Source organism: Dermacentor variabilis, chromosome 3 (assembly GCF_050947875.1).
Source record: "Dermacentor variabilis isolate Ectoservices chromosome 3, ASM5094787v1, whole genome shotgun sequence".
NCBI lineage: Eukaryota > Metazoa > Arthropoda > Arachnida > Ixodida > Ixodidae > Dermacentor > Dermacentor variabilis.
The window spans coordinates 175,316,076-175,333,916 of record NC_134570.1 but is presented as its reverse complement, the minus strand read 5'-3'; the positions used below and the strand labels follow the sequence as shown (position 1 = coordinate 175,333,916).

The following is a 17,841-nucleotide window of genomic DNA, read 5'->3' as shown; positions in this document are numbered from 1 at the left end:
TTATTGGGACAACTACTGCGTGCCACCATCAAGCCAAAGAATTTACTGAAGACTTCAACCGTACCCTTGGCGACATGCTTACAATGTATGTCGCCTGTGAGCACAAAAATTGGGACACCAGTCTGCACTTTGTCAACTACTCATACAACACCGATACCCACACCACCGCTGGTATTTCGCCCTTTTTTGTGTTCTTCGACCTCCACCCGTCGCACTCTATAGACGCAATTCTCACATGCTGGCTGGATACATCCGAGTGTGCGCCGTTTTCTGTCCTTGAGAGACACTCTGAGAAGTGCTGCGAACTCGCACGGGCCTTAACTTCAACTGACCAGGAACGCCAGAGGAGCAGCCGCGCCGACAACACTGACTCGCTCACTTTCCTTCTTGGCGCGCTTGTGTTGCTGTCAGTTCCTTCCAGTGCAAATGGTCTCTCTTCGAAACTATTACAGAAGTACGAACCTCCTTATCGCATCATCGAGTGCAGATCACCCAACTACGTTATCCAAGCAGTCGCGCCCTCTTTGGACCTGCGCCTTTGGGGAGGAGATACTGTCCATATGCAGCGCCTCAAGAAATACTACGACCCATTCGTCGTGGTGAGCTCACAGGTCGCCAGGGCGGCTGCTTTATGGTCCCGGGGGTGATTGTAGCGAACACGACGAACGCTAGCCAATCATCATCACGAGCGCTAAGCACGGTTTCGCCGCTCATGCTGGGACTCTTGCATCTGTTCTACCAGCATCTTAGCCGCTCCCAACAACCAGTGAATAAGCCGCTTTACATGCTTTATTTATGTGTTTATTTATTTATTTATTTATTTATATTGTAAAAAGCCAGCAGACACGAACGACAACATAGGGGAAATTACTTGTACTTATTAATTGAATTAAAGAAATAAAAATTATCGGAATGACAGCGAATGAAAGAACAATCGACCGCAGGTGATATACGAACCCACGTCTACACATTACGCGCCTGATGCTCGTACCAGGTGAGCTCCGGTGGCCCCCTTTCCCTAGACTTTCTGGGGTGTTTATGTTTCACTACTCGTACAGACACTGGAAGTCTCTCTCTCTCTCTCTCTCTCTCTCTCTCTCTCTCTCTATATATATATATATATATATATATATATATATATATATATATATATATATATATATATCTATATATATATATATATATATATATATATATATATATATATATATATATATATAGAATATGACTGCTATTCCATATAGCACTCCTATATAATGTATATGGAAGAGGACTGCTAAGAGGAATAGAGATGTATGTATATATACTGTAGTGAAGGCACTAGCTCGAAATTGTCTGGACTGCTCCGACTGAAACGCTGCCAACGCTGCCTGCAGCTCTCGTGTTCTATCCATTGCTCGCTTTAAAATTTGGTTTAGGTTGTTGCGCTTTTCGACCACCCTGGAATTCCGCAGCCGGACTCCGCCGTCTGTCAAGCCTGGCGACACCAGCCAGACATCCCCACCGGTTTCGCCAGGTGTCGTATGTGCCGCTGCCCAGCGTCAGCCAGATCCTGACGTCTTCAGCGCCGCTGATGAGAAAGACGCGTCGAAGATTGGCTGCAATGCAATGAAAGAGCGAGTAACACCAAAAAATGCGACGATCCGCTGAAGCTAACCAACGTGATCTTTTATTTAACTGCTGTCGCCAAGCTGTGGTTTAAAACCTGACCACGAAGTTAATCTCCTGGTGTAGACTAGCTTGAATATTAACACACAGAAGTTTTACGCGTCGCCGACGTGCGTGAGCTTCACGCTGAACAACGCCTACGCAGCCGATCCCAGCAAACTGGTGAAACATTCGCCAGCTACATAGAGGACGTCGTCGACCCCGGTCGGCGTGTAAGCCCAGTAATGGCGGGAGCGGACCAGGTGGATCACATCATGAAAGACAATTCCGACGATGCCTTTCATATGCTGCTGTCCAAAAAAAAAAACCCTGGCACTGTTTCTAAAGTCATTGAGATGTGTCAGAGTTTCGACGAGCCCTGGCACAGCTCTGCCGACAGTGTCTTCTCACGCGGCTCTCATCTTTGTCCGACGAAGCCCTATTGAGCATGGCCGCCGCTCCTGACAATGACTCACTGCTGCGCCAGGCAAAGGTGTTCGTCCATGCTGAGGTCTTTCGCCAGTTTTCGCTGCTGTGCGCTGCCGGCCAACGACCCTCTCCGTTGCCTGCCAACCTTCGCCAGGTCATACAGGATGAAGTTTGCCCAGCTCTGCCTCTGCCGGTGAGACTACGCTGGTGCTGTCTCCCGTTGCCTATACCGAGGTGAACGCACCACTAAGCTATGCCGAGGCTCTCGTGCGGCTGCCACCTCACACTGTTGCGTCATTGTTATCAGCCGTGCCACTGTATCCATCTCCTCGCTTTGTTCAGTCGGGGTACCCACAAAGCACTGGACAACGTGCGCTCGCGATAACCGGCTAATAGATTTTGCGTCTGGTCTCCCTGGCGACGTCGCACAATTTTTTGCCGCGCCGCGTACTTCGATCGAAACACGGCAGATGCAGAAACACCAGACTAAAAGAGGACAACAAGAATGTAAGTGACGGTAATGAGGACCAACGGTGATAAGTCTACGCGTCATCATAGCAAGCCATGCGTACCTTAGTTCGGAAAAAGAGGGATTGTTTGTAGGCACAAGGATCAGAGATTATCGAGGCGGTCAAGATTTCTCGTGCAGGGGAGGAGTGTGTAAGCAGGCAAGCACTTTACCTTGACCAAAAAAGAGCTATGGTTCTTAGATGGTTGGTGATTAGGAGCTTGGTGATATCACCTTGCCCCACTCATACTGATTTTTGTTGTTTTCATTTGTCCCCTTTCTTTTCCATTCCTGCTGGCGCTTCGTAAGAACATATATGCAAAGCACCGACAGAAGAATAAACAGTTCGAAGTCAGTGCTCTTTTCACTCGGTCTCTTTCGTCATCCCTTCCTCGTGTTTCGCGCAGTTGCATAAGTAAGGGTAAAGCGTTGTGCTTAAATGCGGACGTATTTGAGGAAGGCGGGACACCGGCCGAAACGTCAGTAAAGACGTGTTATTTTACCTACGTGCTTCTATTCTTTGAATTTTGACATAACAATCTTGTGAAGCTACGCTACGCGGTACATGTATCCGCTTTTATGGTCAAGGCTGTGAGTGAGCTCGAATAGTGTGTGATGACCAATAGAACCCCGTGCATACTCAGAATATTCACGCTTAACTTGAAATCTATATTTATAAAAAGAATGGAGGAATAAATTAACTTGTTCTTGGGCTGCATGATCGACACTTGGTGAAGCTATTGTAGCACCCTTGGTGCCGGGTCTTTTCTTTGTATCTGTTTTAGTTGCACTTCCATGGATTCACCGTCAAAGGAGCCCAACGTACTAAAAGTGAAGGGGGAATGCTCGCTGTTGAACTGCAGTAATGGATTGTCATTGAACTTTTCACCGAAGGGTAACAGGCACGTTTTTTTATTGTAGCTCAGATGTCAACTGGTGATCGGTGCTGCTAGTTTCATTACTTGTAAATCATACTTTGTACAAAGTACGGTAGTTACAGGACGGCTTTACTGAGTCGTGTTTCTTGCCTACAGGAGTTGAGAAGGAGGAGACAGAAAGAAGACGCAGAAGCTTGGCGACTACGAGCATGATCTTCCGAAGTAAGCACTAATCGGCAAGGCCCAAATTGTAGCATACAAACACCGGCGCTTCACTTTATCTGTCGGCGCTTGTTTCTAAACGTGTCTATATACCTATAGGCTCAGGTCTCACTTTTCACGAAAGCCAGCAACGCTCCACCAGGGAGGCAGGCGCAAAGCCCTCCGCAAGAGCTCGAGATGTAGCTGCATATTTTCAAAACTTTCCCATCGAGCATTGTTTGAAGAACGTACTAACGAGTAACATAAATTTTTTTCCATATTCTGGGGTTTTACAATCCACCACCGCAATGTCATTCTGAAGGACGCCGTAATTGCGGAGCCCGAAGTAAGCTTTTCCATCAGAGGGTTCTTACCCGTGCACCCAATGCACGGTACCCGGGTGTTCTTGCATTTATATCCGTGGAAATGAGGCCATCAAGGCCGTAATTCAATCCTACGCAGTCAGTCTTAGCAGATCAACGCCCAAACCACTGCACCATCGTGGCGGGTAAGTAATATAAGAAGTTTATTGTGCACACTACGCGTGCATCGCACGTATCGGCCTGAACTGACTGACAGCACGAAGATTGCGGCAACGCGTGCCTGTGAATGCCGACGACTATATATACCCTGGGTGTTTCCTGAATAATCGTTCTATTCATTCTTGGATTCCGTTCAAACGATACAGAAGTTACACATTTGCAGATATAGCAGGAGGAAAGTTACCGTCGGAAACATTGCTTAAAATATACGTACATATAAGATAGGGCGAGCGAATGCGATCTTTTTTTTCCATATGCCTATGTTTACTACCTAATCGACGAAGTTCGAGCATTGCACCGCTAAAGAAATTTTAAAGAGTAATCCAGTCTTCCATGGGCCGTCTGTCAGGAGCCGACACAAGGAAAAGAATAATCATATTGAGGAGCACACACTACGATAAAACGATGTTTATGCTGTTACTTTGCTACAAGATAAATAATGCGGACAATTTGGCAAGCCGCTTTGCTACGTCACTAGTCTGCATAAAAACGCTTTCTTCCCACGGTAATCTATTTGCTAGAGAAAGTAAGTTGATAATTGAGTATATATATATATATATATATATATATATATATACTGTTATGTAGTACAATATATAGTCGCTAACAATGCCAGAGCATTGCTTTTCAAAGTACAATTCCTTTATCGGGGCAATTAATGCACTCGCATCGAAATACGCATCCCTAGGTACATGAGGGCAATTTAGTACTCATGTGCACTGAATTGCACAAGTTTGTGACTTTATGCTATTGATCTCATTAAATAAATGAGCCACACATGACTGAATTGTGCTTGTTCAGCCAAAAGCACTGAAGGTACTTTTTGCACAAAATTTATATGCTAAGCTGATGCGGTAGAATGGGTTAAAAGTTTACTGCTGCCGAAATGTGTCAGCAAGAAAACACACGTGGTGATAAATGTCACGTGCTCACATACCTGAACAGTTAAGTGTCACGCCCATTGCACTGGCTGGCCACGAAGCGGTTTCGCGGCTGACACAGAACGCCTCCATGAAGTAGACGTAGAAAAGGCCCGAGGTACAACACACGCCTGTGGCAAACATAATGACAGCGCAGCCAACCACTGCAACACGCCAACTGTTTGCGTGATCATTAACAGTGCGTCGCAGCTCGGGTTGCGGCTTTTCGTCCGACTGAGGCATGTCATTAAATGGAACTTGTGGTGGTGAGGCTGCATAAGAAAAAAAAACACATTAGAATTTTTTCGTTACTACGCACAAAGCAAACATATTAATGATCAGCGGCTGACCAGTGTTGCGAAAAGAAAAAAAAATAGTGCTATTTGATTTCTGAACGAACCTAGGTTACAGCAGAAGCACCGGCCACTGAGCAGGGTTGCCAGATCGCTCCAACCACCGGTAGCCAAATTGGCCTCCGCAGTAGCCCAAATGTAGCCAAAATCGAAACTTTTCGGTAGCCCAAAAGTAGCCAGAAAGCTTTGTCTTTCTGTGAAGTCATTTCTTAAGCATGTTGAATTAATTTTTGGAATGAATACCTACATGTTATTTTCCACGCTTGACCATGCATGACCTCCGCGCACATCGTCACGGAGGCCATGCGGCACGGAAAACAGATGCTGCACAAGCGCAAGAATTGCAGAAACGCAGGCATGCAGGCAAATTCATAATGAGGCAAATGCGGTCTTTATTGCAAATGCACTGTTTTATTTTTCCCAGAGCACCAAAAAATCGCGAAAAGAACAACACACAAATAGCACCGCGCAATAAACACGCTAAGGAATGGCATGCATTCAAGCGTGCAGTATTCCTACTTATAGCTCTTGATAATTTCACTTAACATCACACAATGCACTAAACGAAAAACTACAACAAATTGCAAGACAAAATAGATGGTGGTTGGTATAAAATCTAGTATGATATATAGACACAAAAAAGTATGCCATGATTAAGCATCACGAGCTTATTGCAAAGTGGAACTAGTTGGTCCATACAAAATATCAGAGCTGAAGCGGGACCAAAATTCTTCGTGCGGTTTAAAATCCTTGCAACAGCCTCCCATTCCTGGCCAGGCGAAACTTAACGTGGAGGAGCGCTACCAATGTCTCCTTCGACATTATATTTCGAAGGTCGGTTTTAATGAGCAAGACCTGGCTGAATACTCGTTCGACGGCGGCATTTGATTCGGGTAGTGATAGCAAAGATATGAGTACGCTTCGGAGTTGTGTAGGGAATGGATGGCTGTGGTGGCTGTGGGGCAACGGAAGAGGATATTGTCACGTGGTAGTGACGTATAAAAACAGTAGCAATACTGCAATACTGTGAAAGACGAAACTGACTTGTATTGGGTGAACCTGTGCCCACAAAAACAGGCTACACTTAAAGAACAGCGACTGCGGCGAACAGAGTCGGCGACGTGTCTCATTCATCCCCGAACCCGGCAAACCTATTGCCCTCGAACATCTCCTGTCTCGGCAAGCTGTTCGAGCATGTCATCCTGGTCCGCCTCCAGACCTATCTGGTTGATCATGACTTTTATCCGGACTCCATGTTCGGTTTTCGTCCCCAGCTGTCCACCCAGGATGTCATGCTCCAACTTTCCGAGTATTTCCTACAACCCTCCCACCACAAACGCACTCGAGTTATCCTGGCGCTGGACCTTACTAAAGCATTCGGCAATGTACACCACACCGCCATCCTGGACGCTCTCTCCTCTCTCCATGTCGGACCCCGTGTCCATGCTTATGTCACCGCGTTCCTCGGCCACCGCACAGCCGAAATCTCATACGGCCCACTATCTTCTCCTTCCTTCTCCCTTGGCAACAAGGGTACCCCCCAAGGCTCTGTCTTGTCCCCTCTTCTGTTCAACATCACCCTCTTCCCGCTGGCAAGTGCTCTACGAGCTATCCCAGCTCTGTCTAATGCTTTCTACGCCGATGAGATCACCCCCTGGGTGACCACCGGCAATCTTGGCGACATGGAGACCGCTCTACAGGCAGGTGTGGATGCGGTAGCAACTCACGCCTGGGCCATCGGGTTGAGCTGCTCCCCGACCAAATCGGAGCTTTTGCTCCTTCGGCCTGGGCGGATGGCCTCCCTGTCGCCTTCTCCACTCACCGTCTACCTTGACGGCCGACCCATTCATCTCGTCTCTACCGTCAGCATCCTCGGACTCTTTCTTCAGTCCAATGGCAAGCACACCACCCTCATCACTCGACTCACAAACACTGTACACCACACTGTCCGCCTCATACGTCGCATTGCAAACCGCCACCACGGCATGCGCGAACACGACCTCCGCCGCCTGGTCCCGGCCTTTGTTCTCAGCCGCTTCATCTATTCTCTTTCGCATCTCTACCTTTCTCGTACCGAGGAAGACAAAGTCAGCAGCCTCATTGGCCACGCATATAAGTCAGCCCTGTCCCTTCCCACATCTACGTCAACGGCTCGGTTACTGTCGATGGGCGTCCACAACTCCCTGACGGAGCTGACGAAGGCCCATCGCACGGCCCAGCTCCTCCGTTTCTCCCGCACCCGCCCGGGTCGCGCACTTCTCTCTACTCTTAATCTCTCCCCTCCTATTCGTCTTCGCACATCACTGCCCATCCCTTCCCATGTCTTCCCCCTCCTAACCGTTCATCCCCTCCCTAAAAATATGCATTCCGAAGACCACCCCTCCCGTAGAGAAGCGCGAGCCTCCCCGCTCTGGCGTCAGTACGAACGGCAGGCCGCCGTGGCTTACGTAGATGCTGCCCCGTACCGTCGCTATCAAGCACATGCCCTTGCCGTCACTGGCAATTCTCTCCGACCCACTCTTACTGCCTCAGTCTACACTTCTACCTCTGTCGAGGTCGAGGAAGCAGCTATTGCCCTTGTCATCACGCAAACCTCCGCGAAGTACATCTTCAGCGAGTGCAAACCTGCGGTCTACAACTACGCGGTTGGAAGGGTGGCACACCTGGCCATCGGAATCTTGCGTTCACATACTGTTCCCTCTCGCCCCATCCAAATCATCTGGGTGCCCGCTCACGCGGCCCATCCTGGTAACGAGGCGGGCAATTCCATCGCTTGAGATTCGACTGACCGAGCAAGCCCGCCCCCGGCTGGAATGGACACGCGCGACGCGCTCCTCACGTACCGCGATATCACGCAGCACTATCGCCTCTCTCGTCTCACCTTCCTCCCTCCGCACCAATATCTTTCCCAGCCCCACCAACACTTATGGCGCCACCTTCAGGCCCATACCTATCTTACTCCTGCACGTCTTGCCCTCTTCCACCCTGGGAGGCACTCGTCGGCTTGCCGCTTATGTGACGGCTACCGCGCCGATTAAGCTCACGTCCTATTCTCCTGCCCGGCACACTTGCCCCCTGCCTCTTGGCGCCTAAGCCAGCCGCAGCAGTGGGAGGCTGCTTTGGCCAGCACCGAGCCGGATATCCAACTCCGGCTGGTGAACTGGGCAGAGGACGTCGCGACTAGGCATGGCCTGGACGCCACAACCGGCAGCCTGAAGGCCGCCCACAACGCTGCTTTTTAATTTGTTTCTACTTTTGGCCTTCTCATCAATAATAGTTTTTCACCACCACCACTATCGTCAAAATCTGATCAGCGGGTCGCGCGTGTCGGCTTTTATACATCAGTCATCGAATGTCCCAGAGTAATCGCTGGGACCCGCATGCCTTCCACAAAGTTCTACCATGGTTCTACATTATTCGCGTCGCGCAAACATGTAATCATATTACACAAGGTTCGGTCACAGACAGCGGATGGAAGCATCGATAACCTTCCAGAAACTTCCGATACATGCAGGCGCGTCCTGCGCTGTGCGATAACATTTGTTAGGCGGTGAAACGTGGTCGCCCGATAGACGAGGTCACGTGTCAATATGTTCTACGTTGGCGTCGGAGCAGGAACGATTTGGGAAGGAAGGGTCCAAGCGAATTGCCACGTAGGCGCCATGCGGCAGGCAGAAAATTCGGCAAATTTCGGTTAGGTTCGGCAAGGTGTTCTCCCTCCGTTCTGGCGCCGAGGTCACCCACGGCGCACAGTCAACGTGGGCTAAAAGCATCTCGTGCTTCAAACGCAGGACGCCGAAAGCTCACATCTGGATACAGCAACAGCGTATGTTCGCTGGCGCGTGCGCGTGGGTAGCGTTAGTTCGCGAATGGAGACGTGTTTCCTGAGGCCAGCTTTCTTAATTAAAATTATCAAAATGCCGCGATCCCTGACTTTTGACATGCATATGTGTTCACTCACATAGGAATTGCAAATTTTGATTTTGTAGCAGACGCGCTCAATTTCTTAACCTGCTGTGGTCTGCATTTTGATTTCAGCGTGCTTTTTATTTGTGCTTAACTACTTTTAAGTTTTTTACACAGGAAAAAGATGTAGCCGAAGAATAGCCACATAGCCAGAAGGAATATTCTGACGCCAACTCGGACAAAAAGTAGCCCAATTTGGCAATTAATAGCCTAATCTGGCAACCCTGCCACTGAGTTTCATAGGAAGAGTGACAGCTGTCCCGAATTGGTTGGCAAGCACTATTTGGCATCGAAATACTTATTGCCCACGGCAGCAGAGTGCACTCCCAGAGCCTGAAGGCAAGAAATGTTTAGCGGCGGAGAAACGCGACAAGCGCCGCCACCGGCTACAATCCTTCAGACAACCCAAAATTCTCGCGCGGCAGTATATGCGTCTCAAACAGTTTTTCAGCGACGAACGTCGCCGTCCGAGTACAAAACAAGAACTATTTCGCTATGAAACGGAAGAACGAGCCAAAGAAATTAATGTAGTTACGTCGAGAAATGACGACTATTCTTCTAGTAAGGACATTTATGTGTGGCGTTTGTTGGAATGTCGTTCGTCGGAATGTCGTACCCAACAGAACCGGCAACTGGCACATCTACGGGGTTAGTACAGATAGCCACACGTATAAGGGGACTCGATATGTGTGTTGTTAGATACGGGACCTTTTCTTGAGCATTCCTTCTTTAATCTCTCTCGAGCTATTGCCACGGGCCGCAGCGTCCGAGTTGCTGCCGGCCCATAATGACTTTATGACTGTTAATGTGTTGGTACTGTCAATGTAAATAATGTAAATAAACCTCCAGTTTTTCATCCCGACGTCCTCCTCAACTCTTACAACTGGTTGCCAGCGCTGTGATCGCCTCCAAATGCAAAAACTGGTGGCAGCGCTACGGATCAACTTTCTTCGAGAGAAATCCTGAGGAACCCGAAACAGCTAAAAAGAGCCTTCGTCCAAAGGAGTCCAGAGGAACTTGGAACAGCGAAGAAGAGAGAGCCTTCGTCCAAAGTAGTCCTGAGGAACTGGGAGTAGCGAAGAAGAACGAGCCTGCGACCCAGGGGGTCTTGAGGAACCGGGAACAGCGGACCAATGAACCAGATGACAGGGTGCTGCAACCGTAGGTGTGCGCGTGGTTTTTTTTTTCCTTTTGATTCACCAGACTTCAAATGTTGTGTGTTTATTTTGATAGTTCTAGGAATCGGGAATTCGTAGTATATTGCGTGTTTGCACAAATTAAAGAAAGCAGTTCTAACCACCAGTCGGGGCAGCTGCCATGGATCTTAGAAGGTTGACGAAGTTAGACTTGTTGTTGGTCTGCGACTATTTGGGAGTTCAGGCGGACGAACAGATGAAAACGCCAGCTATCATAAAAGCGATTCACGATAGTGGCAATCATGATGAATGCATTGAGATTGCTTGGGAGGTTATACAAGAACCACGGGAGCGTGAGCGTCGTGAACGTAAGCGTGAGAGTCACGAACGTAAGCAATAGTACGAGAAAGAGAAGGCAGCATTGGAAAAAGAGATACAATATTGTGAGCAGTTAAAGGCACAGAGACAACGGCTGTAAGAAAATTCTGTCGGCAGTACAGAGCACAAGGATGAGAAAGTACCTAGTGGATTTTCGCCAAAAGCCGACGAGAAGAGTAGTGCCAGTGAGATTGGCTGCACATTCATAGGTGAAGGGAAAAGATTAGCTGCTAACGATACCTTAGTGGCAACAGAGGTCGTTAAAGGACAGAGTGAGAGCGACGAGGTGCTTTGCCAACAGAGGACTGTAGAGACAGCTAGGCCAGCTGCCAACAAATTGGCACAGTTACCGCGCGTGTGCGTCGCATCTGATGGTATCGAGGTCGTTAGCGAGGTACAGGGTACTGTTGACCCGACAGACGCGAGCACCCATGTCGAGCCAGATCTGCGTGCCGAAGGGAAGTGCCAGCTGAACGATGCAGTTGAGGGCAGTTCCCAGGATTGCGAGCTCCGTAGCTCAAGAGAAGACAACTGCATGGTTCAGGGATCGGTGCAGCTCTCCGCCAGTCTAGGTAGCCAAGAGATGGATGATTTAATTAGGAATCATTCGGACTATGCGCGTGAGACAGCGACCGATACCGATGGGCTGTGTGCCGATGCACAGCGTGAGTTGGGCAATGCAGTAGAGAGCAGTTCGCAAGAGTGCGAGTTGTATAGCTCGAGTAAAGCCTGCTGCATTGTTCAAGAGTCGGTTGAGCTGTCCGCCAGTCGAGGCAGAGAGAGTGTTGATTTAAATGAAAATCCATCAGGCTGTGCGGGTAAGAGACCGATCCGGGCCGACGAAATGTGTAACGGCCAACGCGAGGCGCGAGAGAGCGGCATGAAAAGGAATTCAAAGAAAAAGCGCCGGAGAAGGAAGCGCCGTAAAGATAGGAATGCGGTGACTAATGTAGCGCCGCCAAAGACGGCGAGAGACCCAAAAGGGCAGGGCGCGAGGAAAAGAAAGGAGCGGTCGTCGTTGACGATGTTGACGCATCCAACACGTTCGCGCCACCGGTCAAAGAGAGACCGGGAAGCAGGCTCGACGCGGACAAAGGGCACGGGGCAGTTATGTTCCTTGTCGGTCCGTCGTTCTTTTCGAACTTCAGCGTGTAGTACAATGAAGCGCAAGGTGGCAAGACGAGATCGAGTTCGTGTTGAAAGTAGGGCGCCAGGACGCAAAGTGGCAGGAGACGGTAACGTCTTGGGGGAGCTGATAGTGAGTCAGTCCTTTTGTTGTTCCTCGTAGCCAGAGTAGCTTTCGAACCGCGACCACCTAGAGTACGACTCAAAGTATGAGTCAGACGTAAACGTTTGGCACGGCAGGCCAAGAGAGCTTCCGTAGAAGTGAAACGTGTTTTGTTTTATTTTTTGAGCATCGGATAATTTTCGCGATTTACGTTTATTTCAATATGTAAAAGTATGGGCTTTGTTTGTGTTTTTGTTCGAGAAGCTCCGAGATCGGAAAGATGCGTTTTATGTAAACGTTAAGTCTCATGAGTTGTTCATTAAGGAGGAGATAGGCTTTCTTTTTTTGTGTGTGTGTATGTGTGAGTAACCTGAGTGTCAAGGTTATCGGTGAGAGGCCTATCGTAACGCGCGTGTGTATTAGTTAAGCTTCTTTTTTATGTGTTTTTTTTTTCATTTTCTCAGGTTAAGCGCGTAGGTTTTCAGTAAGTCCATGATTTGCACTGAGAAGCGTTCTTAGTTCCTTTAGCGCGTGTCCTGTGGGGACGGAAGGAAGCAGATTTATGAGTGGGTTGCTCGTGTATGTTGAGGGCAGCCGTATTCTGTCTTCTTTAGTGAGCGTGCGTAGAACTAGTTGTTAGCACACGCATATTTAAGGGTTCTACGGAGTGCGCAAGTTACGCAAGTGTAGTTGTTCGTTTAAGGTACGTGTCCTGTATGGACTAGAGAAAGACAAGCGAGTAAGCAAGTTGGAACGTTTGCGTGCGATGCAAGCACGTGTTCGGAATAGGGAGCACAAAGCTGGCGCGCTTGTTATTATGTACTTGTAGAGTTGACCGGACTGTTCAGTGGCGCCAATACGTGCGATAAGTACGCCACTGCGATAGGTTGGAAACATGCTGCTCGTGTAGTTAGGCCACTTAAGTTGTGTTCGGCTGTTTTCATTTGTTGTTTGCAACGACAACGACCCTTTGTTTTGCAACAACAATAACACTCTGGTCTTGTCGGCATTCCGGGAGAAAAGCATAGTGGTTTGGAAAGGTAGTTGGAACTGCTTTGTCAAAATTGGGGAAATAAAAGATCAGGGTTCATTTTGACTCATTAATGGCCTGGCGAGTCAGGGGTAGAGAGCCTGCGCTTACACATGGTGCAGCGCTGTGTTGTTTTGCTTGTTTGACGTATGTTCTCCAGGGCCCAGGATGCCGAAGTTCGTCAAAAGAGGCTCGACACCAGTACCCTGCAGGTTCTTTCAGCGTTCCTCATGGCCAGCGATTTGATTTCACCGGCCATTCCGAACTTCCGGGGCGAGGACGAGCTGTTAGATACGGCACCTTTTCCTGAGCATTCCTTCATTCATCTCTTTCGAGCTTGTTGCCACGGGCCGCAGCGTCCGAGTTGCTGCCAGCCCGTAATGACTTTATGACTGTTAATGTGTTGGTACTCTCAATGCAAATAATGTAAATAAACCTCCAGTTTTTCATCCCGACGTCCTCCTCAACTCCTACAGTGCGCTTTCCTGTGTTGAGCCATGGGGTGATGATGCAGTTTCTATGACGCGAAAGTTCGCGGGAGATTTCGAGCAAGCCGCTGCTGCGGTAAAATTATGAGTATAGTGTAGAGAACTCAGGCTCAAACAAGAGGCCCGTCCTAATATATATCGTTACTTCCAGCAATGGTGACGAATACAGCACTTATTCCAAGGACGAGGGGACGTGACATATTACAAAATGCATTTCTAACTATATTGGCACCGTCTTGCCCAGGTTTTATTGCCCTGATTTACCTCGTATGAATCCAAGTATCATTGACGCTGTAGCGACAAGGTGATGGAGCTGCGCACCACCCCCGCAGCCATAAACAACTCCGCGGGGCGTCCCGCGGACCTCCCGTAAGCAGACTTTCGGGAGTGCTGGACACCAGGCACACGGACAAATGATCCGACTCGCTGTGTCGAACGCCGCGCTCGAGCTCCCTTTTCTGATTACTTTGTTTACTGCTTTCCTCTCGCACTAGGTCTGCGTACCGCACTTCCCTATGCTCCTTTTCCTTTTTTTCTCCTCTCTGTCTAAAGCCCTCGCCACTTCCGGTGCGCTGCGCGCGCCCGCTCAATTCTCCCTCTTTTAAAGAGAATGAACTAGACCTTGTTACCGAAAAGACGTGTGTCCGTCTCTTTACCACGGCTCTAGAAAGTGGCGACCCGTAGTTCTTCGCGGCAATGCCGAAGTTATTGTCGAGCCATCCACAGCAACGAGATGCAACCAGACACTGAACCTACGGGCACGACCAAGCAACAAGACGTCTCCGCGGTTTTCATCCGACTCCCACCATACTGGGATCGCAACCCTGCAGTTTGGTTTCTTCAAGCAGAATCGCAATTTATTCTCTATGGCGTTCGCACGGAACAACGCAAGTACCACCTAGTTGTTTCGGCACTGTTGCCTGCTGCTCCAGAAGAAGTTGCCGACCAGCTTTCTGGACCGCCTCCCGCCACTCCATACAGCGATCTCAAGGCTGCACTTCACGAGCGCACAAAATAGTAGCGAGCCCGCATGCAGCAGTTGCACTCCGCGGAGGCCTTGGGAGACCGCCGGCCAACCCAGCTCCTTCGCCGTATGCGAGAGCTCATGAGCGGCCACACAACAGTCAATGATGACCGCCTCCAGCGGGAACTGTTCATGCAGCGCCTTCCAGTAAACGTTTAGATGGTAATCGCTACGACCACGGTAATGGACCTCAACAGCCTGGCCAGCTTGGCGGACAGTCATGGAGGTGGTGACGCCAGCGGTGTGCAACGTAAAACCACCAAGCACCACTTCAGTGCTGTAAAAATCATCCTCCGCCGCTTCTCGCATCGACGAGCTTTGCAATCGCCTTCAACAATTAGTTTGTGCTGCGGAGCGTCATCGCACTTCACCCCTTCACGGAAGGTACCGCAGCTCGAGGAGATCACGACGTACAAGGGAACAACGCTCCCGGTCTCAAACGCCATCACGGGTAGGCTTTTATCACCGCCGCTTCGGACAGGAGGCGCGCCCCTGCCTCCGCTCTTGCGCATGGCAGAAAAACCAGCCGGCCGACCTTTAATGGCGACAACCGGTCAGGGCAAAAGCAAAAGTCGCCTATTTCATGTCATGGACAGAACCACACGCCAACAATACCTGGTCGACACCGGGGCGGAAGTCAGCATTATTCCCGCGCAACGTACCGACCGACCGACACCGCCGACCTCCTACCTTCAAGCTATCAACGGTAGCAGGATACCGGTTTACAAGACGCGGTCCCTCACCCTGAAGCTTGGCCTACGCCGCGTGTTCCGTTAGGTTTTCCTTGTCGCTAATGTTTGCCGTGCTCTTACTGGCGCTGACTTCCTGGACCACCATGGACTGCTGGTCGATATGAAACGTGTCCTGGACACTGCTACGTTGCTCTGTGTTCATGGCGTCGTTTCGTGTGGCTCACCTGTAGTCGCCCCAACCACAACAGTTGCTGGCAATCCTTTTGCTTGCCTCCTTCAAAAGTTCGCCAACCTCACGCGACCACCCGACTGGTTAAAACCCGTACAGCATGATGTACGTCATCACATCCTAACAACTGGTCCACCTGTATTTGCTCGCACAGGAAGACTCGCCCCGGACAAACTCAAAATTGCCCGAGCAGATTTGGAACACATGTTGGAACTTGGAATCGTACGACCATCGCCCAGCAGCTGCGCGTCTCCGCTCAACCTGTTCCCCAAGAAATCATGTGAATGGAGGCCGTGTGGGGACTACCGATCCCTGAATGCAAAAACAATTCCGGATGAGTACCTGCTGCCTAACATCCAAGATTTCACGTCGGCACTGGATGGCACTACAGTATTTTCCAAAATTAACCCGGTGCGAGCCTTTCACCGAATTCCTCTCGCAGAGGAAGACATCCCAAAAACAGCAATTACCACCCCATTTGGCCTCTTTGAATTTTTGAGAATGCCATTCCGTCTCCGAAAGGCCGCACACAGATCACAGCGGTTCATCGACACAGTCACACGTGGCCTGCCGTTCGTGTTTGCCTACGTTGACGATTTGCTTGTGGCAAGGTCTTCCCACGAAGAGCACCTCCAACATCTCCATCAGCTTTTTGAGCGCCTATCAGCAAATGGTCTCGTCGTCGACACTGCCAAGAGCGAATTCGGAGTACCATCACTTCATTTTCTCGGCCATCGCTTGCATAACAACGGCATCCGCCCTGTTCCTCACAAAGTGCAAGCCATCATGGAGTTCCCCAAGCCAGCTTCAATCACTAAGCTGCGCCAGTTTCTAGGCCTGGTAAACTTTTACCGCCGATTCATTAGAAACTGTGTTATGCTGTTAGAACCCCTCGAGCGTTTGCTCTCCGGCAAACAATCGTCAACTGCACTGCCCTGCGACAGCACGACAGATGAAGCTTTCAATTCTATCAAGCACGCTCTGGCCCATGCCACACTGCTATCTCATCCCAACCCGAGCTCTCATTGTCGCTCATGACGGATGCCTCCAGCTCTGCGGTCGGAGCCGTACTGCAAAAAAAAAAAAGTAAACGGTGGGTGGCAGCCCCTTGCCTTTTTCTCAAAACGCATGACCCCCGCGCAAACAAGCCATAGTGTTTTCGGCCGTGAGTTGCTAGCCATGTTTCTCGCCGTGAGGCATTTCCGACACCTAGTTGAAGGCCGCTCGTTCGCAATCTTCACTGACCACAAGCCTCTCACCTACTCAATCGGCAGCTCTGAATCATTATACAGACCACGTGAGGTGCGCCAGCTCGCCTTCATCTCAGAGTTTTCAACTGACATACGCCACGTCAGTGGCGTTGACAACTCACCAGCTGACGTCCTCAGTCGCGCGGATGCTATCACACGCAATTGCTCCAAGAGCTCTATCTCAACCTCATTTCCTTTCAACCTCCAGGTATTGGCTGCAGAACAAGCAAATGATTTTGAGCTCCGTCGCCTACGCGACGCGTCAACATCTCTCCAACTTGAATCAGTTACCTTTGAAGATGTGCCAATCGTTTGCGACACCTCCACGGGCCCACATCGGCCTTACCTAACCGCGTCTTTCCGCAAGCAAATATTCGACTTATATCACAATCTTGCTCACCCAGGCATTCGCGCATCCCGAAAGCTTGTCTCATCAAGTTTCGTCTGGCTGAGCATGAACGCGTATCAGGGACCGGGTCTGCTCATGCGCACCTTGTCAGCGCGCGAAAGTTCAGCCGTACCCTTCCCCCCCCCCCCCCCACAAAGCCTTTCTTGCAACCCGACGAACGTTTCTCCGTTGTGCACGTCGACATCGTCGGCGCGCTACCTCCATGCCAAGGCTATCGCTATCTTCTGACATGTGTCGACCACTTTACCCGCTGGCCCAAAGCGACACCTATCCCCGACATGTCTGCAGCTACTGTCGCCGCAGCTTTTGTTTCCATTTGGGTATCCCGATTTGGCCGTCCAACAAGAATTGTCGCTGATCGAGGCCGGCAATTCGGATCGTCCCTTTTCACAGAGCTACTTCAACTCCTCGGAACAGCACGCTTGCGAACTGCCTCCTACCACCCTCAAACAAATTGTCTCGTCGAGAGATTTCATTGCCATCTCAAGGCAGTACTCACAGCGTACGGCTGCCCAAACAAGTGGGTTGACAGA

General features: G+C 49.8%; 1 pseudogene; it reads left to right on the top strand.

The window, feature by feature from the left end:
• The first annotated feature begins 14,437 nt into the window (after nt 1-14,437).
• LOC142573836 (uncharacterized) lies at nt 14,438-15,269 on the top strand (annotated as a pseudogene).
• The last annotated feature ends 2,572 nt before the right edge of the window (nt 15,270-17,841 follow it).